This window comes from Ranitomeya variabilis, chromosome 6 (genome assembly GCF_051348905.1).
Source record: "Ranitomeya variabilis isolate aRanVar5 chromosome 6, aRanVar5.hap1, whole genome shotgun sequence".
NCBI lineage: Eukaryota > Metazoa > Chordata > Amphibia > Anura > Dendrobatidae > Ranitomeya > Ranitomeya variabilis.
The window spans coordinates 244169204-244194986 of NC_135237.1; the positions used below are offsets into that span (position 1 = coordinate 244169204).

The following is a 25783-nucleotide window of genomic DNA, read 5'->3' on the forward strand; positions in this document are numbered from 1 at the left end:
ATTGTGGTGATTCAACTCATGTTATATCAGCATGCTTTAAGCGTACTAAGAAGCCTGACAAGTCTGTTTCAATTAGCACTTTACAGTCTAGGTTTATTCTATCTGTGACCCTGATTTGTTCTTTGTCATCTATTACCGCGGACGCCTATGTCGACTCTGGCGCTGCTTTGAGTCTTATGGATTGGTCCTTTGCCAAACGCTGTGGGTATGATTTGGAGCCATTGGAGGCTCCGATACCTCTGAAAGGGATTGACTCCACCCCATTGGCTAGTAATAAACCACAATACTGGACACAAGTGACTATGCGTGTTAATCCGGATCACCAGGAGGTTATTCGCTTTCTGGTGCTGTATAATCTACATGATGTTTTGGTGCTGGGATTGCCATGGCTGCAATCTCATAACCCAGTCCTCGACTGGAGAGCTATGTCTGTGTTAAGCTGGGGATGTAAAGGAACTCATGGGGACGTACCTTTGGTTTCCATTTCATCATCTATTCCCTCTGAGATTCCTGAATTCTTGTCTGACTTTCGTGACGTTTTTGAAGAACCCAAGGGTGGTTCACTACCTCCGCACCGGGAGTGCGATTGTGCCATAGACTTGATCCCGGGTAGTAAATACCCTAAGGGTCGTTTATTTAATCTGTCTGTGCCTGAACACGCTGCTATGCGAGAATATATAAAGGAGTCCTTGGAAAAGGGACATATTCGTCCTTCGTCATCTCCCTTAGGAGCCGGTTTTTTCTTTGTGTCTAAGAAAGACGGCTCTTTGAGGCCGTGTATTGATTATCGACTTTTGAATAAAATCACGGTTAAATATCAATATCCGTTACCACTGCTTACTGATTTGTTTGCTCGTATAAAGGGGGCCAAGTGGTTCTCTAAGATTGATCTCCGTGGGGCGTATAATTTGGTGCGAATCAAGCAGGGGGATGAGTGGAAAACCGCATTTAATACGCCCGAGGGCCATTTTGAGTATTTGGTGATGCCTTTTGGTCTTTCAAATGCCCCTTCAGTCTTCCAGTCCTTTATGCATGACATTTTCCGCGATTATTTGGATAAATTTATGATTGTGTATCTGGATGATATTCTGATTTTTTCGGATGACTGGGACTCTCATGTCCAGCAGGTCAGGAGGGTTTTTCAGGTTTTGCGGTCTAATTCCTTGTGTGTGAAGGGTTCTAAGTGTGTTTTTGGGGTTCAAAAGATTTCCTTCTTGGGATACATTTTTTCCCCCTCTTCCATCGAGATGGATCCTGTCAAGGTTCAGGCTATTGGTGATTGGACGCAACCCTCTTCTCTAAAGAGTCTTCAGAAATTTTTGGGCTTTGCTAACTTTTATCGTCGATTTATTGCTGGTTTTTCTGATGTTGTAAAACCATTGACTGATTTGACTAAGAAGGGTGCTGATGTTGCTGATTGGTCCCCTGATGCTGTGGAGGCCTTTCGGGAGCTCAAGCGCCGCTTTTCTTCCGCCCCAGTGTTGCGTCAGCCTGATGTTGCTCTTCCTTTTCAGGTTGAGGTCGACGCTTCTGAAATCGGAGCTGGGGCGGTGTTGTCGCAGAGAAGTCCCGACTGCTCCGTGATGAGACCTTGTGCTTTTTTTTCCCGTAAATTTTCGCCCGCCGAGCGGAATTATGATATTGGGAATCGGGAGCTTTTGGCCATGAAGTGGGCTTTTGAGGAGTGGCGTCACTGGCTTGAGGGGGCCAGACACCAGGTGGTGGTATTGACTGACCACAAAAATTTAATTTACCTTGAGTCTGCCAGGCGCCTGAATCCTAGACAGGCGCGCTGGTCGTTGTTTTTCTCTCGGTTTAATTTTGTGGTGTCTTACCTACCGGGTTCTAAGAATGTTAAGGCGGATGCCCTTTCTAGGAGTTTTGAGCCTGACTCCCCTGGTAATTCTGAGCCCACAGGTATCCTTAAAGATGGAGTGATATTGTCTGCCGTTTCTCCAGACCTGCGGCGGGCCTTGCAGGAGTTTCAGGCGGATAGACCTGATCGTTGCCCACCTGGTAGACTGTTTGTTCCTGATGATTGGACCAGTAGAGTCATCTCTGAGGTTCATTCTTCTGCGTTGGCAGGTCATCCTGGAATCTTTGGTACCAGGGATTTGGTGGCAAGGTCCTTCTGGTGGCCTTCCCTGTCACGAGATGTGCGAGGCTTTGTGCAGTCTTGTGACGTTTGTGCTCGGGCCAAGCCTTGTTGTTCTCGGGCTAGTGGATTGTTGTTACCCTTGCCTATCCCGAAGAGGCCTTGGACGCACATCTCGATGGATTTTATTTCGGATCTGCCTGTTTCTCAGAAGATGTCTGTCATCTGGGTGGTGTGTGACCGTTTCTCTAAGATGGTCCATCTGGTTCCCTTGCCTAAGTTGCCTTCTTCTTCCGAGTTGGTTCCTCTGTTTTTTCAAAATGTTGTTCGTTTGCATGGTATTCCGGAGAATATCGTTTCTGACAGAGGGACCCAATTCGTGTCTAGATTTTGGCGGGCATTCTGTGCTAGGATGGGCATAGATTTGTCTTTTTCGTCTGCTTTCCATCCTCAGACTAATGGCCAGACCGAGCGGACTAATCAGACCTTGGAGACATATTTGAGGTGTTTTGTGTCTGCGGATCAGGATGATTGGGTTGCTTTTTTGCCTTTGGCGGAGTTCGCCCTCAATAATCGGGCCAGCTCTGCCACCTTGGTGTCCCCGTTTTTCTGTAATTCGGGGTTTCATCCTCGATTTTCCTCCGGTCAAGTGGAATCTTCGGATTGTCCTGGAGTGGATGCTGTGGTGGAGAGGTTGCATCAGATTTGGGGGCAGGTGGTGGACAATTTGAAGTTGTCCCAGGAGAAGACTCAGTTTTTTGCCAACCGCCGTCGTCGTGTTGGTCCTCGGCTTTGTGTTGGGGACTTGGTGTGGTTGTCTTCTCGTTTTGTCCCTATGAGGGTTTCTTCTCCTAAGTTTAAGCCTCGGTTCATCGGCCCGTACAAGATATTGGAGATTCTTAACCCTGTGTCTTTCCGTTTGGACCTCCCTGCATCCTTTTCGATTCATAATGTTTTTCATCGGTCATTGTTGCGCAGGTATGAGGTACCGGCTGTGCCTTCCGTTGAGCCTCCTGCTCCGGTGTTGGTTGAGGGTGAGTTGGAGTACGTTGTGGAAAAGATCTTAGACTCTCGTGTTTCCAGACGGAAACTCCAGTATCTGGTCAAATGGAAGGGATACGGTCAGGAGGATAATTCTTGGGTCACTGCCTCTGATGTTCATGCCTCCGATCTTGTCCGTGCCTTTCATAGGGCTCATCCTGATCGCCCTGGTGGTTCTGGTGAGGGTTCGGTGCCCCCTCCTTGAGGGGGGGGTACTGTTGTGAAATTGGATTCTGGGCTCCCCCGGTGGCCACTTGTGGAATTTAACTTGTGTGCATCATCCCCTCTGTTCACCTGCTCCTATCAGGATGTGGGAGTCGCTATATAACCTTGCTCCTCTGTCAGTTTCATGCCGGTCAACAATGTAATCAGAAGCCTTTCTGTGCATGTTCCTGCTACTAGACAACTCCCAGCTAAGTTGGACTTTTGTCCTTGTGTGTTTTTGCATTTTGTTCCTGTTCACAGCTGCTGTTTCGTTACTGTGTCTGGAAAGCTCTTGTGAGCGGAAATTGCCACTCTGGTGTTATGAGTTAATGCTAGAGTCTTAAAGTAATTTCTGGATGGTGTTTTGATAGGGTTTTCTGCTGACCATGAAAGTGCCCTTTCTGTCTTCCAGCTATCTAGTAAGCGGACCTCGATTTTGCTAAACCTATTTTCATACTACGTTTGTCATTTCATCTAAAATCACCGCCAATATATGTGGGGGCCTCTGTCTACCTTTTGGGAAAATTTCTCTAGAGGTGAGCCAGGACTGTCTTTTCCTCTGCTAGGATTAGGTAGTTCTCCGGCTGGCGCTGGGCATCTAGGGATAAAAAAACGTAGGCATGCTACCCGGCCACTTCTAGTTGTGCGGCAGGTTTAGTTCATGGTCAGTATAGTTTCCATCTTCCAAGAGCTCGTTCTCATATATGCTGGGCTATGTTCTCTCGCCATTGAGAATCATGACACCACATACCATAAGAGAAATAATCTGGAGGGTCATATTTTGTGCAGGGAGCACAGTGAGGTTCAATTATTTTTTCAGGGGCACAGCATGGGTGGATACTTTTAATTCAGGAACATTATAATGACCCTGTTATTTTTAAGGACACCATATTGTGCTGCAGAAGATAGGAATAGATTTGAAGTTTGCAGAGATGAGGTGTGGTTATCCAATGACATAATAGCATCTGGGCTAGATGGAGATGAAAGGGATAAGAATGACTCCAATCAAAGAAGATGCTACCTTTAAGGGTACATTCCCATGGTCAGGAATTGGCAGCGCTTTGAACGCAGCACACGTTCGCTGCGTCAAAAGTGCTGCCAGCTTTTGAATGCAGGTGATTCCACATGTGTTCATTGAACCGTGCGGAATCAGCGCGCCAAATACACTGTACGGGTGACTTTTATCTTGCGGAGACTCGTGTTTCTGCAAGATAAAATGACATGCTGCGGTCTGGAAAGACGTGCCGCATGTCTGTCTCTGCAGGTGACCTGCAGGCATCTTTGCTCGCATAGTGGACATGGGATTTCTTGAATTCCCATCCACTATGCTCTAACATCTGGCCGCTGCGGGTTGGACGCAGTGTCCATCCTGCAGCGTTTACTAACATGGGAACATACCCTGAGGCAACTGGATGTAAATGTTTATATGTGCTACTGCCTGCGTCTCATCAGTACTCTGGTTCTGGTATGGTACACAGTCTGGTGATTGCTGATAACAAAAACTCCCAGCATCTCATTATCATTGTTAAGGACATACTTGATGTTTAGGTTCATGAGATACAATTATATATGGGGCTGTTGTGACATTGTATTTGATTGCATTGATCGCTGTACTAAGCTTGACAATGTATGCGTGTACAGATGGTACTTCTGATTATGTATTTTTGGACTGTTGGTGGTTCTGTTGATGGATTCTTGTACTGATGGTGCTTCTATGGATGTATTCCATTACTGATGGGTGTTCTAGTGATTTATTCATGTACTGGTTGTGGTTCTTGTGATTTATTTCTGTACAGATGGAGATTCTGAGGATATATTTCTGTATTGACGGTGGTTCTGGGTCTGTGTTCCTGTACTGATGTTTGTCCTGATACTGTATTTCTCCACTATAGGTAGTTCTAGCTCTGTATTTCTGTATTTATGATGATTCTCCTGATGTTGTCATGTTCTGCTGGTGCTTGTGATACTGTATTTCTGTACTTTTGTGGTTATTGTGTATAATTGTATACTGTTGGTAATTCTGGTGTTGTATTCCTATACTGTTATTGGTTCTGATCCTGAACACATGTCCATAACTTATCATATAACGCGATACATGGCTATGTTAAATTAATGTGCCATCTGACAGGTTAAGGGTTACTACATCTGTATGTTAACAGCATTAATGATAAACTTAAGCACTTTAGCATGATAAATACTAACAGTGTAAGGCTGGTTTCACACTTGCGTTTTGATCTGCAGCGTTTGTAAAAAAAACGCAGGTAGTGAAAAAACGCATGTAAACGCATGCAAACGCTGCGTTTTTTAGACGCATGCGTTTTTGCATGCAGAAAAAAAACACGGCGTTTTGACGCGTTTACATGCGTTTTTTCCTGCGTTTGCGTTTTTGAAACGCATGCTGAGAAGTGTGTGACAGCTGCCAATCATCAAAATCAACTAGAAAACCCACTATTAATAGAATTAGCTAGGGTTAGGGTTAGGGTTAGGATCCCTAGGGTTAGGGTTAGGGGTAGCTTTTTATTAGAAGAATGTCCTGGTCACCAGGTAACTGATAAGCCACCCCCCACCATCAAGGTGATAAAGGGATCCAAACCCTAACCCTAACCCTACCCCTAACCCTAACTCTAGGGATCCAAACCCTATCCCTAACCCTACCCCTAACCCTACCCCTAACCCTAACCCTAGGGATCCAAACCCTAACCCTAACACTAACCCTAGGGATCCAAACCCTAACCCTACCCCTAACCCTAACCCTAACCCAAGGGATCCTAGGGGTCCATAGGGATTGGCTATTATGTTGACCTGGAGACCAGGACATTCTTCTAATAAAAAGCTTTGTTCAATGTGGACACCCCAAGATATACGGTATTGCTATAGAGTACTAAAAATATAAACTCGGAGAGTATTCACTGTCATATTGTTAGGGTTAGGGGTAGGGGTAGGGTTAGGGTTAGGGTTAGGGGTAGGGTTAGGGTTAGGGGTAGGGTTAAGGTTAGGGTTAGGGTTTGGATCCCTAGGGTTAGGGGTAGGGTTAGGGTTAGGATCACTTTATCACCCTGATGGTGGGGGGTGGCTTATCAGGGTGTATTCTTATTTTTTTCTATAAAAACGCATGCGTTTAAAACGCAAGCAAACGCATGTACGCAAAAACGCATGTGTTTCCATAGACATCAATGTATTTTTTGACGCAAATCAAACGCAAATGAACGCATGCGTTTTTTTGTGGCAAAAAAACGCCTCTGAAAATTACTACATGTTGCATTTCTACAAAAGAACGCATGCAGCAAAAAACGCGGCCAAACGCGTACAAAAAAACGCATGCGTTTTTAATGTTAAACATAGGGAAAAAAAACGCATGCGTTTTTTTTGGTAAAAACGCTGCAGATCAAAACGCAAGTGTGAAACCAGCCTAATACAGTCACTGTCATGATTTGGCTTTGTTTGCCGGGTCTAGCGATCATCACAGGACCAGTCATATTCTACTTTCATACTTACAGTCACGTGCCAGGTAACTTCTTTTCCTGTTCTGTCAGTGAAGCAGTGGCTGTAGTTTGTCACTTAACATTGATAAAATTACGGATAGAAGCTAGTCGGCATGCAACTGTAAGTGTACAAACAGCATATGAGTGTTTATATGAGGACTTACTCAAACCGCTTTAGTTGGTTATAGGAGAGAGTGTCAAACTGAATTTTTGCCCCAGGAAAACCTAGATTGGGCTCAGATAAAACTCATCTCTTCTCCATCATCATCTCCTATTTGGCAATTTTTTCCTGATAAATATTGAATCACATGTAGTAATGTCATAGTGACGTTTCCATATAAACGTATGGTAACTGCATAGTGACCAACAGCACTAACAGACTTCATATTTTTCAGAATTAAAAAAGTACTTCCATCTTATTTATTTCTGATTAGATAGATGGTTATGTGCAGAACGCAAACTCAAACCGATGGTGTTACTAGTAGAGGTAGAACCGTCCTGCTGTGAATGAGACGACTGATGTTCCATTTATTCCATAACATTCTCCACTTCTTTCCCACTAATAAGCTTGCAATAATAATAAGGAGGCCAATTGTGACCTTGATTTGGTCGTACTACTGCCCAGGTGGCTGGTCGCAGTGGTGGAGGTGGTACTTCTGCTGCTGCTAGCAGTACCCACATTCTTATCATTGTTTCTTTTACACTACTCTTTTCAGTGCAATTTTCCATTGTCACTTTTTCTTTTGCCACTGTAATTGACTTTGACAATTTCTTCAACCCCAATTATTTAGCCCTTGCAGTAAGGATGCACTAAGAAATGCTTGGTAGGTATATGTATAAAAAAATACTAAATGTAGCAGCATTCCACAGTATAGGTGCGATGTGTATATTTAACAAACTGGACTTTAAAACAAGTGTGCAAAAGTAGACATGTTAAATGCCTAAATTATTTTTATTTTTCTATATTTTCAAAAAACATCATCCCCTCGGCAAAACTGACAAAGTAGGAAATACTATGTAAATACACAACTAAAATACCAGCACCTGCAAAAAGGCACTGTATTAGTGTATCGTGTACAGATATAAAATTAGATTAGTAAAATAGATTTGCAAAATTAAAAAATGGTCAGCAACACGCACACTTTATGAAGTATACAGTCACAGTTAAATGTTAGAATTTTGAGGAATTTTCTTTTTGTATTTGTTTTAAATAACAATCATTCTCCACATTTACAATCAACCACGATCCATGATGTAGTATATTGCCCAGCCACATAGTATATTGCCCAGCCCACGCAGTAAATAGCACAGACACGTAGTATATTGCCCAGCCACATAGTATGTTGCCCAGCCACGTAGTATATTGCCCAGCCACGTAGTATATAGCACAGACACGTAGTATATAGCACAGACACATAGTATATTGCCCAGCCACGTAGTTTATTGCCCAGCCACGTAGTATATTGCCCAGCCATGTAGTATATAGCACAGACACATAGTATATTGCTCAGCCACGTAGTATATTGCCCAGCCACGTAGTATATTGCACAGCCACATAATATATTGCACAGCCACATTGTATATAGCACAGCTACGTAGTATATAGCACAGAGACATAGTATATAACACTGCCCATGCAGTATGTAACCCAGGCAACATAGTATAGAGCACATGAATGTAGTATATTGCCCAGCCACATAATATATACCACAGCCACGTAGTATATAACACAGCCCACATAGTATATAGCACAGAGATGTAGTATATAACACAGCGCACACAGTATCTAACACAGCCCACATAGAATATAGCAATGTGAGCACCATATCCCTGTTAAAAAAACAATTATAATAAAAAATAGTTATATGATCACCTTCCGTCGCCCCCCCGGATCCAGCACAGGCATTTACCGATGCTCCTCGCGACGCTCCGGTCCCAAGAGTGCATTGCGGTCTTGCGAGATGATGACGGGATGATGAGATGATGAGTGGGCTCCCTGTGCGCTTTCATCAGCACAATGAGACACAATTGCTCAAGATGTTCAATGCACATTTAGATAAGTTCCCTGAGGGGTCTAGATTCCAAAATGGTGTCACCCAACGTTATAAACTTCTGTGAAGCACCTGGGGATTCAAGGTGCTCAATACACATTTTTGTGGGGAAAATGGGATTTTTTTTATTTTCACGGCTCAACGTTATAATTTTCTGGGAAGCACCTTGGGTTTCAAGGTGCTCAATACACATCTAGATAAGTTCCTTGAGGGGTCTAATTTTCAAAACACTTGTGGGGAGTTCCACTTTTTAGGCACATCAGGGGCTCTCCAAACACGACATGACATCTGCTACTTATTCCAGCAAATTTTGTTTTCCTCCACATACCCCTATGAAAATGGAAATTATGGAGCTAAAAAAATTTTTGGGCGACAAATGTGATTTTTTTTATTTTCACGGCTCAATGTTTTAATCTTCTGTGAAACACATGGAGTTTCAAAGTGCTCAATACACATCTAGATAAGTTTCCTGAGTAGTCTAATTTTTTAAACAGTATCACTTGAGGGGGGGTTCCACTGTCTAGGCACATCAGAGGCTCTCCAAACACGACATGCAACATGACAACACAACTAATTATGCCAGCAAATTTTACATTCAAAAAGTGAAATCGCGCTGCTTCATGTGTACCCAAACAGTGGTTTTCTCCTACATATGGAGTATTAGCCTGCTCAGGAGAAGTTGCACAACAACTTGTATGGTCCATTTTCTCCTGTTACACTTGCGAAAGTAAAAAAAAATTATATCTAAAGGAAAATTTACAAGTAAAAATTTGAAATTGCTGGTCAACGTTTAACCCTCATAAATTCCTGATAAAAAAATTATGTTTAAAAAATTGTGCTGATGTAATACAGACATGTGGGGAATGTTACTTATTAACTATTTCGAGTGACATGACTGATTTAATCGCATGATCACATCTCACCACCTGTGCACTTGACCCACTCCCATCCCACCTCATCCCAAACCTCACCACAGTCTTCATCCCAACCCTAACCCATCTCTTCAACCTATCACTAACAACTGGTGTTTTCCCCTCAAGCTTTAAACATGCCTCCATCACACCTATCCTCAAAAAGCCCTCTCTTGACCCATCCTCTGTATCTAGCTATCGCCCTATATCACTTCTCCCTTATGCCTCCAAACTACTGGAACAACACGTCTACCTTGAACTGTCCTCCCATCTCTCTTCTTGCTCCCTCTTTGACCGCTTACAATCTGGCTTCCGGTCACACCACTCCACTGAAACTGCCCTAACTAAGGTCACCAACGACCTCTTAACCGCCAAGAGCAAGCGACACTACTCTGTTCTCCTCCTCCTCGACCTGTCGGCTGCCTTTGACACAGTGGACCATTCCCTATTATTACAGACCCTCTCATCCCTTGGCATCACAGACTTGGCCCTATCCTGGATCTCATCATACCTAACAGACCGGACATTCAATGTCTCCCACTCACACACCACCTCCTCACCTCGCCCCCTATCTGTCGGAGTCCCGCAAGGTTCAGTCCTTGGGCCCCTGCTCTTCTCCATTTACACCTTTGGCCTGGGACAGCTCATAGAATCTCATGGCTTTCAGTATCACCTTATGTTGATGACACACAGATCTACATCTCTGGACCAGATATCACCTCCCTACTAACCAGAATCCCTCAATGTCTGTCCACTATTTCATCCTTCTTCTCCGCTAGATTTCTGAAACTTAACATGGACAAAACAGAATTCATCATCTTTCCCCCATCTCACGCGACCCCCCCAACGAACCTGACCATTACAGTAAATGGCTGCCCACTCTCCCCAGTCCCACAAGCTCGCTGCCTCAGGGTAATCCTTGATGCTGATCTCTCCTTCAAACCACATATCCAAGCCCTTTCCACTTCCTGCCGACTTCAACTCAAAAATATTTCACGAATGCGTTCATTCCTCAACCAAGAATCTGCAAAAACCCTAGTCCATGCCCTCATCATCTCTCGCCTTGACTACTGCAACCTCCTGCTCTGTGGCCTCCCCTCGAACACTCTCGCACCCCTCCAATCTATTCTAAACTCTGCTGCCTGACTAATCCACCTGTCCCCCCGCTATTCCCCGGCCTCTCCCCTCTGTCAATCCCTCCACTGGCTCCCCATTGCCCAGAGACTCCAGTACAAAACCCTAACCCTGACATACAAAGCCATCCACAACCTGTCTCCTCCATACATCTGTGACCTCGTCTCCCGGTACTTACCTACACGCAACCTCCGATCCTCACAAGATCTTCTTCTCTACTCCCCTCTTATCTCCTCTTCCCACAATCGCATACAAGATTTCTCTCGCATATCACCCCTACTCTGGAACCCTCTACCACAACACATCAGACTCTCGCCTACCATCGAAACCTTCAAAAAGAACCTGAAGACCCACCTCTTCTGTCAAGCCTACAACCTGCAGTAACCACCGATCAACCAAACCGCTGCATGACCAGCTCTATCCTCACCTACTGTATTCTCACCCATCCCTTGTAGATTGTGAGCCTTCGCGGGCAGGGTCCTCACTCCTCCTGTACCAGTTATGACTTGTATTGTTTAAGATTATTGTACTTGTTTTTATTATGTATACCCCTCCTCACAAGTAAAGCGCCATGGAATAAATGGCGCTATAACAATAAATAATAATAATAATAATAATTTAAGAGCATAAAAATGAAATGTTTGAAAATTGCAAAAATTTCAAATTTTTTGCCAAATTTCAGATTTTTTAACAAATAAATGTAAGTTATATCAAACAAATTTTACCACTGTCATGAAGTACAATAAGTCACAAAAAAAACAGTCTAGAATCAGTGAAATCCATTGAAGCGTTGCAGAGTTATAACCTCATAAAGTGACAGTGGTCACAAGTGAAAAAATTGGCCTGGCCAAGAAGATGAAAACCTGCTTTGGTGTGAAGGGGTTAATGCTACAAGTAGCCTAGTATAGACCTGGCCTTAGGCTTACCTAGGTAAGAGACTATGATGGATGAATTTTTACTGCACATCACTGAGTAAAGGTACCTTCACACGAAGCGACGCTGCAGCGATAGCGACAACGATGCCGATCGCTGCAGCGTCGCTGTTTGATCGCTGGAGAGCTGTCACACAGACCGCTCTCCAGCGACCAACGATGCCGAGGTCCCCGGGTTACCAGGGTAAACATCGGGTTGCTAAGCGCAGGGCCGCGCTTAGTAACCCGATGTTTACCCTGGTTACCAGCGTAAAAGTAAAAATAACAAACAGTACATAGTCACCTGCGCGTCCCCCAGCGTCTGCTTCCTGACACTGACTGAGCTCCGACCCTAACAGCACAGCGGTGACGTCACCGCTGTGCTTTCACTTTCACTTTAGGGCTGGCGCTCAGTCAGTGTCAGGAAGCAGACGCTGGGGGACGCGCAGGTGAGCATGTACTGTTTGTTTTTTTTACTTTTACGCTGGTAACCAGGGTAAACATCGGGTTACTAAGCGTGGCCCTGCGCTTGGTAACCCGATGTTTACCCTGGTTACCAGTGTAAAACATCGCTGGTATCGTTGCTTTTGCTTTTAAACACAACGATACACAGTGATCGGACGACCAAATAAAGTTCTGGTCTTTATTCAGCGACCAGCGACATCACAGCAGGATCCTGATCGCTGCTGCGTGTCAAACGAAACGATATCGCTAGCCAGGACGCTGCAACGTCACGGATCGCTAGCGATGTCGTTTCGTGTGAAGGTACCTTAAGACATTAACATGATATGGATAATCATCCATGATCAAAAAGTCTAAATCCCACACAGACTGTAATGGTGACAGGAGCAGGACTGCATTTAATAATATGATAAACAGAAATTGTAATGATCCTGCCCAGTCAACACTCTCAGAAAGTAATTAAGGCACGTCTTACATTTAATTATCATAAAAAAGCTGCTGCCACCAATTAAGTGATATCTTGAACTGCTGCCCCTCCTTCCGGCCTCCATAGTATGATGATGTCCCCCATCATGGCTCTGTTTACATTTAATAATAAAGCAAAATAGTCATTCCACTTACCTATTGCTGCTCCCACAATGAGCAGCTCCTGTGTCCTTCACTGTGTGGTGTAGGCGGCACAATACAGTGACATCATTGTACCGCATACATACGTACGCCGATGTCACCTGCTGTTGTCCTCTAATAGACCTGCAGTTTATAAAGATATTGCTGTACAGGCAGTCAGTGGCTCTCTGATCCACAACACTTGACAAGTGAATATGCATCCGAGGGAGCACTTCCATCTAAAAAAAAGAGCTGGCTCTGGCGGGCCTCACTTCACCATAGCCCCATGATTGACAAACCACTGCTTGAGTTATTGCGACTGGTCACTGCTTGCTGGACAGCATGCTGCATCTCAGCCTTACATGGGAGCAGCAGAATGCTGCTACCTACTATTAGATAGCACAGACCGCCTCCTAATGTGAGGTGTTCAGCTCATCTCATGGTAGGTAAAGCACTGACCTTCCCAACCTCTCCTTTCCTCCTCAAATGGAGTCACACAGCCGCAACACATGCAACTGGGGAGCCGGACACCTGATTACCGGGAGCGCTCCAGGTATCCAGGTTCCCGAGGCAGCTATTCGGGAAGCGCTATAGCTGTTCGGATAAGCACTTATCCAAAGCTATTCGATCATCCCTAGCCATCACCACTACTTTATACATTGCAGGATATTCGATCATCCCTAGTGATGTCCTTTTCTTTTTTGGGGGGAGGGGCATGGGGGGTTCATATGAATTGAAATGGATGTTGTTTAAATTTGCCAGGACCTGTGAATTTCATTAGATTTTACTTGAATTTGATTTTCAGCAAATTGATTCAATCATCTCTACTATCAATTATTTATTTTTCATCTTCTCAATTAACCGTCCAAATCTGCCCTTAATAATTAGTGTAACATAAGCTGTCTAACCTCAGTATCAATTAGTAAAATATCTCCAACTTGTCCAAACTTAAGAAACATTTCACATGCAGTTCTCTTTCTGTTCTGGCTATACAAGCTGATTTTTCTCTGTCTTATTCTTTCGGTGACAATGACAGGTCTGTTGGGAAACTACAATGGTCATGAAGACCAAAAGTGATGTCATGTGATTGACTGAAACAGACAGGACAGATAACATTAAAATCACTAGAACAATGGTCCATAGCATGTCAAATCTGAAACCACACTTTTTAGCTTTCATCTACAAACTGAAAATGTATATTACATTTGTATATTAGGGCAGAATGGTGGCTCAGTGGTTAGGGGTCCAGGGTTCAAATCCTAACAAGGACACCATCTGCAAGGAGTTTGTATGTTCTCCCCGTGTTTGCATGGATTTCCTCCGGTTTCCTCTCACATTCCAAAGACATACTGATAGGGAATACAGATTGTGAGCCCCATCTGGGACAGTGATGATAATGTCTGTAAAGTGCTGTGGAATTAATGGCGCTGTATAAATGAGTAAAATAAGTAAGTATTGTGTGTACATGTGTATTGATTGGAAACTACAACACCATCTAGTGGAAAATCCATTCTTGACCCTGAAAAGAACATTCTCTCCACAGAGCAGCATATAGGAATGTGCCTCTTTTGCATATTTGGGCCTATTTTAGGCTTGTTATTTTTGCGGAGTGAGGTGTATCATTCAGTGTCCTCATTTTATGGAAAATATAATTTATTGATTAACTTTTATTAGCTGTCTCTGGAGGGAAGGAAAACATGAATTGTATTTTAAGTACTTTTTATCACTGTTAACTATACAGCAAAAATAATTACTTAATTTAAAGCGGTGTTAAAATATAATGCTACTAATTAGCAATAGTTTTTTGCACATGTAAATCATGTTTTAATTTTTTGCATTGCAATTTATTGAAACCCTATTTTTCTTTCTATGCAATAATATGAGGAACTAATTTTGGGGTATGGCTCAAACTTATCTTAACCCCTTCATGACCTTGGGATTTTCCGTTTTTCCGTGTTCGTTTTTTGCTCCCCTCCTTCCCAGAGCCATAACTTTTTTATTTTTCCGTCAATATGGCCATGTGAGGGCTTATTTTTTGCAAAACAAGTTGTACTTTGGAACAACATCATTGGTTTTAGCATGTTGTGTACTAGAAAACGGGAAAAAAATTCTAAGTTCGGTGAAATTGCAAAAAAGTGCTTTTTTGATTGGCTTTTTTACTAGGTTCACGAAATGCTAAAACTGACCTGCCTTTATGATTCTCCAGTACGAGTTCATAGACACCAAACATGTCTAGGTTCTCTTTCATCTAAGTGGTGAAAAAAATTCCAAACTTTGCTAAAAAAAAAAAAAAAAAAAAAAAAATTTGCGCCATTTTCCGATACCCGTAGCGTCTCCATTTTTCATAATCTGGGGTCGGGTGAGGGCTTATTTTTTGCGTGCGGAGCTGGCGTTTTTAATGATAACATTTTGGTGCAGATTAGTTCTTTTGATCGCCCGTATTGCATTTTAATGCAATGTCGCGGCGACCATAAAAACGTAATTCTGGCGTTTCAAATTTTTTTCTCGCTACGCTGTTTAGCGATCAGGTTAATCCTTTTTTTTTTATAGATTGGGCGATTCTGAACGCGGCGATACCAAATATGTGTAGGTTTGATTTTTTTTTAATTGATTTATTTTGAATGGGGCGAAAGGAGGGTGATTTAAACTTTTATATTTTTTTATATTTTCACATTTTTTTTCACACTTTTTTTTTTACTTTAGCCATAGGAGGCTAGAAGCTGGCACAACGCAATCGGCTCTGCTACATAGCAGCGATCATCAGATCGCTGCTATGCAGCAGAAATGCAGGTGTGCTATGAGCGCCGACCACAGGGTGACACTCACAGCAGGCCGGCATCAGTAACCATAGAGGTCTCAAGGACCTCTATGGTTACAATGCAGAAGCATCGCTGACCCCCGATCATGTGATGGGGGTCGGCGATGCGCTCATTTCCGGCCACCCGGCCGGAAGCGCCAGTTAAATGCCGCTGTCAGCGTTTGACAGTGGTATTTAATTAGTTAATAGCGGCGGGTGAAACGCGATTTCACCCACCGCTATTGCGGGCACATGTCAGCTGTTCAAAACAGCTGACATGTCCCGGCTTTGACGCGGGCTCACCGCCGGAGCCCTGCATGAAAGCGCGGTATCTGAGCTCGGACGTACTATCCCGTCCGATGTCAGAAAGAGGTTAACTAATGATCATTTACCGCATTAGGATACAGAGAGATTCCAGCAATGATATTTTTTTAAAATAACAGTTTATTAACGCATAATTAAAAATATACATAGAAACACAGGGACATTTAAAAACAGGGAGGAAATAAACCTCCAAAATGGGGATGGCTTTTGGTCAAAGGCTGGGCCTCCTATGCAATGTAAAGCTCATGACAAAAACAGCCGTCTAGTGCCCAAAATCATGTGTCAAAAGTTATGGTTCTCATAATCAGCAATGTAATGCCCAAAATCTTATCATATATGCCAGAGAATTTAGCTCTGTCCACACAGAAAAATTCCTTATCTGTTGCAGACTTCAAAAAAGTGTATAGTGAAACAATGCTTAGTGCAAAAAGAAGTCTAATTTAAAGGCAATTGTGGACAGACTATAGCACTAGCACACATGAGGGAAGACAGCCACACATCTGTCTTCCCTCATGTGTGCTAGTGCTACAGTGTCTGCCACATCTGTCCGGGAAGAAGCTATTGTGAAACGGCCGTTGGGGTTGGGGATGTGTGGCTGCCTTTGCCTCCTGGTGCATTTTATGACTTCTAATGCTCTCAGGTGATGTAGTCTTTTTTTATGTCTTTTGCCTTACTACTGTCTTCTTTGCCACTGATGATATGTGATATACCTTGATTTTTGTTAACTTATACTTGTGGCAATCAATTGTGTTAATATTCACTCATGTGTGCTAGTGCTATAGTTTGTCCACAATACTTGTGGACAGACTATTGCTGGTTATGTCCTGAGGAAGAGGTCATTTGAACCTTGAAACGCGTTGAATTAAACCACTTTTGTCTATTTGAACACCTTGACTTGATATCATTATCGGCAGCGTGGACTACATCCACAAAATCCTCTATCTTGTCATATCTGATACGGTCTCTTGCGGACCCGTGGCTCTGCTGCAGCTGGAATCCTCATTGAGATCTATATGCCTTACCAATAGATCTATCAGGTTAGTGCAATTTGAACTGAGTGAAATTTGTGTCCATCGGATAAGACCCTATTGCGCTGATCTCTACTACAGTTTATTCCAGATATACTACAGGTAACACCACATGTAAGAGCATACACATGACTGTATATATCTTTTCAAATCAGTGATGAGTTGGACAAAGTTTCTACCCTGTACTATGTACTATGCTATTCTTATGTTCGAAGAGCCTGAACAGACTATTCACCTAGGATAGCTATTTCCCAGTTTGACTGTGGAGAGGAAGATAAGCCAATGCCAGACTCTTGTCCTACCCCAGAAGGATAAGGCATGCTGAAATCCAATATGTCTGATCTTCATTTCTCCTTACATTTTATGTTGAAAGGAAAGTCGTAATGTACCTCATTTATATTAGCTATATTAAATTACATTACTATTGAAGTTAAACCCTTAAAGCGGTTTTCTGCTTCTATGAAAGTAGACCTCAAGTGCTCGAAAATACCTAAATGAATGAACAAAGCAGGTACTAACTCACAGCACGTTCCAGCTCTTTGATGCTGCTCAGGTCTTGGTATTTTGGCTGCCGTGGTGACGATACGTCAGCAGCGCACATGATGATGTTGCCAATCACTGAGCTCATGCTGTCTACCCCTGCAGGAGCCGCTGACATGAGTCACTGCTTACAGAGGTAATGTGCACTGTCAATAGTATGTCATCACTGAAGCCAAAACACCAAGGCCCTAGCAGTGACTGGGAGCCGGCACAGGACTTAGGGTAGGGCGAGTACCTGCTCTATTTGTTATGTTACGTATTTTAATACATTTGGGCTACACTTTCCTGACAGTGAAGAACCCCATTAGAGTCAATAGTTTAAATAGTTTTAATAAATTAACAGCTTAAAAATTAAAAAAAAAAAGAAATAAAAAATATATCTGTCGAAACTACCAGTAAGGAAATTTGTTGGGATTTTACATGTAACTAAACAATATTTTGTATTGGCTTATATTAATCTACATTGTTCAGAACATTTACAATTACATTTTATTTAATATTTTATCCATTCATTCTTTTTAGTGGACAAGCAGGATGAGCAAATCCTCAAAATGTTACTGGCTGACCTGATGAGGAAAATGTTCTAAGCCAAGCCATAGGCCAGGATGAGAAGCATGGACTGGAGGCAATGATGCAGCGGAGCTAAACTTGCTGAATGGTACATGGAACAGCAAAAGCCAGTACAGCTCGATATGCAGGATGGCAAGTGGACAAGCAGAGCTGGAAGCACTAGATGCTGCAGAGCTAAATGTGAGGACAGAACAGGAGCAGTGGGACATGTGCAGCAACCTGATATCTTGGTGCAGGAATGATGCAGCAGATAGGAACAATAGCGCTGCTGTAGTACACAGATATGGCAGAGACATGTTTACTATTAGGTAATTTAATTCAGCAGAATTGAGGTTATGGACAACACCAAGAATAGCAGAAATTAGATTGTTATTTAGTGTTTATTTAAGCAAAGTTAAGGGTTCAGCAGCACCAGGAACAGCACAGATAATTTCCTTATCAAGTGCATCAAATCAGCAGAACTGAGGATATGGAAGCACTAAGAATAGTAAAGACAAATTTGTGACCAGGTAGCTTGATTTAGCATAGATGATGGCAGCACCATGAAAAGTTAGGATTTAGCTGGTAATAGTAGCTGTTTGTTGGATAGTGGGCTGGAGCAGCTGAACAGATATCCAGACATCTGGCTTGAACAGAACAAGGTAGGAAGTGTGACTTAATTCTAAGAAAGCACGTGGTATGAAGTGCACCACTACTGGAATACTCAGATGTGAACAGCCACCTGCGCTGCCCTTGAAAAAGCCTTGGAAAATTACATCAGAGGTGATTGCTGAAATGCCATAGTAACTAAAAGTGGAATAGCACAGAAGGAACCTGGCTATAGAGGAAGGAAGCAAAGCTTGGTGCTGGAGCCTGGACAACTGAATAACACACAGAAATATGAGCTTTAACAGCTTTTCCATTGCATTTATCTACATATGGGTAATGGCAGTTGTATATTGTCCTATTTTATTGCTATATATATATATACACTCACCGGCCACTTTATTAGGTACACCATGCTAGTAACGGGTTGGACCCCCTTTTGCCTTCAGAACTGCCTCAATTCTTTGTGGCATAGATTCAACAAGGTGCTGGAAGCATTCCTCAGAGATTTTGGTCCATATTGACATGATGGCATCACACAGTTGCCGCAGATTTGTCGGCTGCACATCCCAAAGATGCTCCATACAAGGCAGGATGGATCCATGCTTTCATGTTGTTTACGCCAAATTCTGACCCTACCATCCGAATGTCGCAGCAGAAATCGAGACTCATCAGACCAAGCAACGTTTTTCCAATCTTCTACTGTCCAATTTCGATGAGCTTGTACAAATTGTAGCCTCAGTTTCCTGTTCTTAGCTGAAAGGAGTGGTACCCGGTGTGGTCTTCTGCTGCTGTAGCCCATCTGCCTCAAAGTTCGACGCACTGTGCGTTCAGAGATGCTCTTAGGCCTACCTTGGTTGTAACGGGTGGCGATTTGAGTCACTGTTGCCTTTCTATCAGCTCGAACCAGTCTGCCCATTCTCCTCTGACCTCTGGCATCAACAAGGCATTTCCGCCCACATTAACTGCCGCTCACTGGATTTTTTGTCTTTTTCGGACCATTCTCTGTAAACCCTAGAGATGGTTGTGCGTGAAAATCCCAGTAGATCAGCAGTTTCTGAAATACTCAGACCAGCCCTTCTGGCACCAACAACCATGCCACGTTCAAAGGCACTCAAATCACCTTTCTTCCCCATACTGATGCTCGGTTTGAACTGCAGGAGATTGTCTTGACCATGTCTACATGCCTAAATGCACTGAGTTGCCGCCATGTGATTGGCTGATTAGAAATTAAGTGTTAACAAGAAGTTGGACAGGTGTACCTAATAAAGTGGCCGGTGAGTGTATATATATATATATATATATATATATATATATATATATATATATATATATACAGTACAGACCAAAAGTTTGGACACGCCTTCTCTTTTAAAGATTTTTCTGTGTTTTCATGACTATGAAAATTATACATTCACACTGAAGGCATCAAAACTATGAATTAACAGATGTGGAATCATATACTTAGCAAAAAAGTGTGAAACAACTGAAATTATGTCTTATAGTCTAGGTTCTTCAAAGTAGCCACCTTTTGCTTTGATGACTGCTTTGCACACTCAATTTTGAATAAATTCCCAACAGTGTCACCCGCAAAGCACCCCACACACCATCACACCTCCTCCTCCATGCTTCACGGTAGGAACCAGGCATGTAGAGTCCATCCGTTCACTTTTTCTGCGTCGCACAAAGACAAGGTGGTTGGAACCAAAGATCTCAAATGTGGACTCATCAGACAAAAGCACAGATTTCCACTGGTCTAATGTCCATTCCTTGTGTTCTTTAGCCCAAACAAGTCCCTTCTGCTTGTTGCCTGTCCTTAGCAGTGGTTTAATAGCAGCTATTTTACCATGAAGGCCTGCTGCACAAAGTCTCCTCTTAACAGTTGTTGTAGAGATGTTTCTGCTGCTAGAACTGTGTGTGGCATTGACCTGGTCTCTAATCTGAGCTGCTGTTAACCTGCGATTTCTGAGGCTGGTGACTCGGATAAACTTATCCTCAGAAGCAGAGGTGACTCTTGGTCTTTCTTTCCTGGGGCGGTCCTCATGTGAGCCAGTTTCTTTGTAGCACTTGATGGTTTTTGCCACTGCACTTGGGGACACTTTCAAAGTTAAGGCAAGAAATCCCACTTATTAAACCTAACAGGGCACACCTGTGAAGTGAAAACCATTCCCGGTGACTACCTCTTGAAGCTCATCAAGAGAATGCCAAGAGTATGAAAAGCAGTCATCAAAGCAAAAGGTGACTACTTTGAAGAACCTAGAATATAAGACATAATTTCAGTTGTTTCACACTTAATATATAATTCCACATGTGTTAACTCATAGTTTTGATGCCTTCAGTTTGAATGTACAATTTTCATACTCATGAAAATACAGAAAAATCTTTAAATGAGAAGGTGTGTCCAAACTTTTGATCTGTACTGTATATATATATATATATATATATATATATATATATATATATATATATATATATATATATATATATATATATATATATATATATATATATATATCCTAGTGTGCATTTCCAAAACCTCAGTTGCATCTACTCTAGACTTGCTGATTCTCAACACTGGGTTTCCTGTCACAATATACAATTATTCATATGTCTGAGTTCATTCACACACTTCCTGTCTCTAACTGTCATTAACTAAACGTAGTGAATAAACCTTTGCTTCTAAGTTAAATCCTATCGGCCATGGATTTCCTGCTTAATGCTAAAACCCATGTGACCCATTTTTCTTCAGCACATAGTTTGCCAAAATTGGAAGCGGCTGAACAAAAAAATCTCCAAGTCTTGCTGAAAGAGGACAATTTTTATAAGTGGTTTTTACAGTAGAAAAGATTAAAAAGCTGCTGAGCATCTAAAATAATTTATACTATATGCTAGCTAAAGAAAATGGATATTAAACTCTTAGCACCATAAGCATGAGATGGCTTGAAAGGTATTGAACATTTACCAGTGGAGTAAAGGGAGTCAATCTGGCCATGATTTCATAAACCATCCAAATGACAGTATAGACAAGACTATATTACACTTGAACCTGATGAAGACCCCCTACATTCAGGACCAGCTGTATACTCTTGCGCTAATGCTAAGACACCGCACAAATAAAAAAATGCTGTTTACGCACAAAACACTACCTACTGCGAGACTTAATCATTGTCCGTTCCTTAAGATACACCATGTTGTAACATTTCAGTACACTGCATATTCCAGGACTGTAAGAATGTAATGTTAATCCCTTGATTTTACATAAATAAAAAATAATTATTTAATTAGGCTGTAACATAAGTTATGCAGTCATATTATAACTATAGTAGGCACCCTATTGCAGCATCGACACATATTAATGAATGTACATATTGAAGTGGAAATGGCGCTGGATGCCCAACATACTATATCAGACACTATTCATTAACTCACAAATTTCTATAAAATGAAAGGTCACACGCTGATAGCCTGTCAACAAAGAATGGCAGATGCTGCTGGAACAAAGCTGCTGGATTGGGGTAAAGGGGAAGTTACTGGGGATTTTTACATTTTACAACATTTGTTTCTCCTTTTATCTATTTGTTTTTCTATGTGGAGATTCCACTAAGTGGAATGGAAATACTTATCAAATCTGTATAAACGTTGTCTTACATTATATAAGAAATGGTAATGTGGTAATGTGATATAAGTGCATAGGAATAGATATGCTGATGTGTAAAGGCAGACATAACAATTTGTTTTGTGAATTTTGTTTTCTTTTATTCACCGCTCTTGTTATACTTGTAATTGTGCTTTTATAAATGAGAATTTTTTTAAAATTAAAAATGAACATGATTAAAAAAATAAATGTCTGAAAATAATGGCATGTTTTGATGTGCCTCTCTTTTAGATATTCTATTTGACATGCTCTCAGTGCCCTTGAACTCTTACATTCCTTGACAATGCAACCCAAAATTATCCTACTGATCCCAGCATTGGTATGTGCTCACATGACATTAGTGTATTTAGCATGGCACTGTGCGTCGCTTGTGTTTACATTGTGTCTACAGGATGAAAAGTGTTCCTAGTAAAGGCGGTATGCAGCACTCGGCAAAATGTCACAGTAGAAAAACCTTTAGTAGAGAAGTCTGCTGAAAATCTTGGTATGTTGGCAGGGAAAACACTATGTAACATACACGAGTTTCTAATATGCATTTTTGTTGGTTATTTTTCCGCTCTCATTAGTGTGGGTGAAATCTGCTACTACTTTGTTGGTATTAGGATCCTTAAGTTTTAGTGATAAACGCAACAAACATATATATATGCGCCACTTTAGTGGAAACTTCATGCATTTCTTTTCCGGCCTTGGATCTGTGTAGAATGGTAATATATGCAGTGCTATCACAGTCATGCATGCATTTGGGTTGTCATGTTTCATACATTAAGATTTTCCAATGCCATACATAGTTGTGATAAATTCTCCACTAATAACCGCCTCTAAACGGAAGGGGTAAAAAATTCTTACTTTTTAGGCGTGTAACATTGTGGAAGGCACAGAAATGTCATTGTTTTAATGAAACTTATATCTGTACAAGAAGGCCTTTCATTCCAAATGAAAGAGCAAAAATCCGAACCCATTAGCTGCTCTCCCAGTTAACAATGTCAGCCTTATTTGCAAAACAAAACCGCCAAATGTCCATCTCTCAATTAGGGCAATTCACATCTGTGACCAGATTTGTCCTGTGTGACCCATGAATACTTGAGGCCTTTGGAATGGTTCCTATCAACAGTTTCATACAACATTTTCACATTCAGTTCAGAAGTTTGCATATTTCATAGCTACGAGTCTAGTTGAGCTGATTAACAAGTAGTGGTTGTAAGAAAAGAACTCATCTTGAATGTTCATCGCTCTATGACCTTTGTATCAGAAAGTGCTGTGCAGGTGAAAATCTCAATGCTAGAAAGTGTTCTGACCTTTCTGACGCTGTAATTATTCATGTATTAATATTATTTCCGCTTAGGAAAAAGATCTTTCTGTGTGTCATTTATGCTGTTATCCGTGCGGACAATATTAATATTACACTTGACAGATACATTGGATACGATTTTAAGAGAACAACACCTTTGTATACAAAAGGATGCTAATATTCATAGCAATATCCTAGAAAGCACACATATACACAATTCTCTGTCACAACTATCCAAGAGCCTCTCCGTTAAAAATACAGAATAAACACTGAATACACAGTGAGCCACAAAGATAGGACCTCCAGCTATGGCGATATTTAGTGGTATATTAAACTTAGATGAAAGTCACTTTCACATGCAGCAGGGGTTTATACATTACTGTCCATTAACTTCCATTGTTAATGAAATTGTATAAGTAAATCTAAATTGTTAACATTTTGCCCCAATATTAAACACAGAAAATTGTGGAAATGAAAGCAGAAAGCTAACAAAATTATATGAAATTAAAAGGTTTTCCCTTAAAAGTAAAGAAATTGTGTAAAAACGATAATTCGGCCCATTCATAAAAGTATGATCAGACTTGTTCAAGCAACCACTAGTGACCAAAGTACATTAACCACTTCACTGTGAAGCAGGCCTAACCCGCAACGCTTCCCACTACTCAAATCTTTATCTTTACGGTGAAAAATAACAGAAGCTAAATGTGCTTCCTCGTATCAATGGTATGTAGACATTCCAATTATTCCATGCATATAATGCAGGTGCATAGGACTTATAATACAGGCCTGTTACCATTTCTACATGTAATTTACAGCATATGGAAACTAGAAGATGTGCTGGTGAGCAATATATACATTTCATATACGTATAGTAGCCACTCTATATCACATTCCTCAAACAGGTAAACTACTAATACAGGACAAGCAAAAGTGCGGCGCATACAGGACACAACTCTTCTGTAGCAGGCCAGCATGCAGATATACACTTAGGTAGCTCAACATGCAGATATACACTTAGGTGGTCCAACACGTAGATATACAATTAGGTAACCCAGCACGTAGATATACACTTAGGTATCCCAGCATGCAGATATACACTTAGGTAGCCCAGCATGCAGATATATACTTAGGTAGCCCAGCACGCAGATATACACTTAGGTAGCCCAACACGCAGATATACACTTAGGTAGCCCAGCATGCAGATATATACTTAGGTAGCCCAGCACGCAGATATACACTTAGGTAGCCCAACACGTAGATATACACATAGGTAGCCCAACACACAGATATACACATAGGTAGCCCAGCATGCGGATATACACTTAGGTAGCCCAACACATAGATATACACATAGGTAGCCTAACACGTAGATATACACATAGGTAGCCCAACACGTAGATATACACTTAGGTAGCCCAACACGTAGATATACACTTAGATAGCTGCGTACAGAAGGCACACATAGGAAAGTATAGGCTGATCCACATTGCTGGAGCAGACTGATTCCCCATGTCACTAACACATAAGAGAACTATATTCAGCACCAACCTTCGCCTCCACTGAAAGCTCAGCCAGAGTTCCTGAACAATGCTCTTTCTTCAGCTTGGTCACAGTGAGTGCGGCCCTTCTATGTGTCTTCTGATTCCAACTGAGGACAGATGGCCAGGAGCCCTGAGCCTCGCTGGAATGAGGCAAAGCTTTGCTTTTTTTTCTCCTCTTGCTTAGCCCCTGACAGATAAGCCTGAGTCAGGCACAGTGAGCTCACAACACCCCCTCCACCAATCATTTCAATTAGTGCCACATGAGAGGAGCTTCTGCCCAAAATCTTCTTAGGAAAGGGCCAGAGGGCAGGGCAATCTCCTTTGCTCAACAATGACCAGAAGCAGCTATAAATATAGTGAACAAAGGCTCTGTCAGGGCTGAGAATGTGATGTACTAATCCCATAGAGCACTACAGCAGGCATACAGTGAGCGACAGCTCTGTTTCATACTGTAATCTGACTGGAAGACCCCTTGTCTAATCCATGAGGACGACTAACAGGAATCTGTACATGAAAGATGCTTTCCTAGGAGCTGCTACTGACGGGATGACTGGGTGT

At 42.0% G+C, this 25783-nt stretch overlaps 1 protein-coding gene across 11 annotated transcripts in view; it reads right to left on the reverse strand.

Moving 5' to 3' along the window:
• The window catches only part of LOC143782270 (poly(rC)-binding protein 3-like), a 2306623-nt gene that overhangs the window by 384956 nt on the left and 1895884 nt on the right, over nt 1–25783 (reverse strand). For 2 of the 11 annotated variants that reach the window (XM_077269556.1, XM_077269546.1), the window contains exon 1: nt 25233–25611. The exons of the other annotated variants lie outside the window; for them this stretch is intronic. The gene's annotated coding sequence lies outside the window, so the exon portion shown is untranslated. Of the gene's footprint in view, nt 1–25232; nt 25612–25783 lie in introns of those variants that run through there. 11 annotated transcript variants of the gene reach the window in all.